This window comes from Odocoileus virginianus, chromosome 11, assembly GCF_023699985.2.
Source record: "Odocoileus virginianus isolate 20LAN1187 ecotype Illinois chromosome 11, Ovbor_1.2, whole genome shotgun sequence".
Taxonomy (NCBI): domain Eukaryota; kingdom Metazoa; phylum Chordata; class Mammalia; order Artiodactyla; family Cervidae; genus Odocoileus; species Odocoileus virginianus.
Genome location: NC_069684.1, coordinates 3,943,969 through 3,946,822, shown reverse-complemented (window position 1 = coordinate 3,946,822; position 2,854 = coordinate 3,943,969). Strand labels below are relative to the sequence as shown.

At 43.8% G+C, this 2,854-nt stretch overlaps 1 non-coding gene across 1 annotated transcript; it reads right to left on the bottom strand.

Moving 5' to 3' along the window:
- Positions 1-211: 211 nt before the first annotated feature.
- TRNAC-ACA (transfer RNA cysteine (anticodon ACA)) lies at positions 212-283 on the bottom strand. The gene has a single exon. It is a non-coding gene; the product is annotated as a tRNA-Cys (tRNA).
- Positions 284-2,854: the final 2,571 nt, after the last annotated feature.

Sequence of the window (2,854 nt, the reverse complement as noted above, 5' to 3'; positions counted from 1 at the left end):
ATTTTTAAAAAATAAAATAAAATAGACCCAATTATATGATCCTAAAAGAAACACACTTTTAATATAAAGACAAATAAAAGGATAGTGAAGTCGCTCAGTCATGTCCGACTCTTTGCGGCCCCATGGACTGTAGCCTACCAGGTTCCTCCATCCATGGGATTTTCCAGGCAAGAGAACCGGAGTGGGTTGCCAGTTCCTTCTCCAGGAGATCTTCCCAACCCAGGGATTGAACCCGGGTCTCCTGCTTTGTAGGCAGACGCTTTACCATCTGAGCCACCAGGGAAGCCCCCAAAAATAAAGGATAGGAAGAGCTTACACCATGACCACACATCCTAAGAAAGCCGGAGTGCTTGTATTAATATCAGAGAAACCGGATTTCAGAACAAAGAAAAATACCAAAAGAGGGACAGTAGATGAAGGTAAGGGGGTCGTACAAGGGCACATAACAATCCCGTATATTTATGCTGCTCCTAACAACAGAACTTCAAAGTCCATGAAGGAAACGCTGAAAAAGTCACAAGCATGAACACATCCAAAGCTATTTTCAACAATGCTACCGAAATGTGTCACGAAGAGACGCCGTCAGACAGAGCAGCGGGTGGTGATGACGTCCTTACACAATCATACAAATACGACCACTCGTAGCTAGTGTAGAGTTTAGTTGCATGCAGAAGATCCGTGTTCCATGGGGTCCCACAGAGGCATCGATTTCACACTGCAGAAAATGTGAACGGCGTGAGTGCTGTGCTGATCGCTGAGGCTCGTCCCCCCCGCCCACCGCGGGGAGGATACTAACACGGATCGTGCTCGGCAGCCGAGTCAGACACGTCAGCGTCACGGGTATTTGACCAGAAGCTCAGCGTGCCTTTCAGTGCGGTCATGGAACAGCGGACATGCTTTCTCCCTCAGGCAGCGGCGAGTGCAGAGAACACGGCTCTGCTTTGTACGTGGTGCTGAGACCTCAACCGACATCTCCGTGCTGGTGTGTGGGAAATCCTACAGATCAAGGGCTGGCCGCGTCATTTTAAAAGCGCAATTCTAATCCATTTATTGTAATAAGGTACAAATGGAATCACGATCTTGCTAGATCTTCAGCAGTGTTCTTTCTGGGAAACACAATGCTAGTACTGAATATCCTGAAGAGTAGGTTTCATTTTGAATCCCTGCATGACAAAAGGGCTAGAGGTAATTAGTCTGGATATTTTATGTGACAGTGATTGTGTGTATGTAGTTTATAATTGGAATGATTGTTCAGGGTTAACAAGGCTGCACGTCACTGTCAACATACACTGACTTCATTTGAAATGCAGCCCATACCCTGAACTTACCATTAATTCAATGACTGTTTGAGGGGAACCTACTAACTGGATTGCCAAATAAAATCATGGTTACCTCGTTGTTATGGTAGGATATTGTCTCTCAGAACAATAGGCTGAGATCAACTGACGTGTTGATAAAACCAATGCTGATTCTTAACCATAAGATATTAGGGGAAAGTGCATTTGTATCATTTCTTTACTGTGTGACTCAGGTGTGGGATTTTGCTGCTATTTGTTCATCTGTTCACTTCAACAAGCATTTTTTTTAAAGCATTTTCTATGTAATTGTGCTGGTAGAGATAAAAAAGATGATTAAGGCAATCTTTTTCCCTTGAAGACCTCATGAGTTGCCAGTAAAAAAGCCCTCATAAACACAAAGCCAAAAAGTAAGAAAGTGCAAATATAGAGACACGTTTGTCTATGTTTCTTAGTGCTGAGGTGGTCTGCCCAGCTCAGACTGCAGAGGTGGCAATGAGCAAGGTGAGCAGTCAGGGCTTCACAGAGGAGGGGTTGGAGGGGCAGAGGCTTCAAGCAACAGGTAAAATATCACCACTCCCAGGAGATGAGGTGTATTTTTGTCAGAATAAATATCACGGGCAATGTATAAACAACCCATCTCCTCTAGCAGAGGGCCCTGATACAGAGTAAGTCCTTGTTAGTTGTTCTGTTCCAGTTGTTGCCCTGGGGAAAGAAATGGTAACAAACTGAACTAGAACAAAGATAGAGGCAAAAGAAGATGCCTTTGAGACACAAAGAAGTGAAACAGGTAGGACTTGGTGATCACCTGGATGCACGGATGTGGGAAGAAAATTTGAAAAAAAAAAGAAAAAAAATCTCTAAATTAGCTGTGCCTTTAAAAGAGGCGACAGGACTTCCCTAATGGTCTGGTGGTTAAGAATCCCCTCTTACACTGTTGGTGGGAATGCAAACTAGTACAGCCGCTATGGAGAAGAGTGTGGAGATTCCTTAAAAAAACTGGAAATAGAACTGTCATATGACCCAGCAATCCCACTCCTGGGCACACACACCGAGGAAACTAGATCTGAAAGAGACACGTGCATCCCAATGTTCATCACAGGACTGTTTATAATAGCCAGGACATGGAAGCAACCTAGATGCCCATCAGCAGACGAATGGATAAGGAAGCTGTGGTACATATACACCATGGACTATTACTCAGCCATTAAAAAGAATTCATTTGAATCAGTTCTAAAGAGATGGATGAAATTGGAGCCCATTATACAGAGTGAAGTAAGACGGAAATATAAAGACCAATGCAGTATACTAACACATATATATGGAATTTTAAAAGATGGTAATGATAACCCAATATGCAAAACAGAAAAAGAGACACAGAAGTACAGAACAGACTTTGAGACTCTGTGGGAGAAGGCAAGGGTGGGATGTTCTGAGAATAGCATAGAAACAAGTATACTATCAAGGGTGAAACAGATCGCCAGCCCAGGTTTGATGTATGAGACAAGTGCTCAGGGCTGGTGCACTGGGAAGACCCAGAGGGATGGGATGGGGAGGGA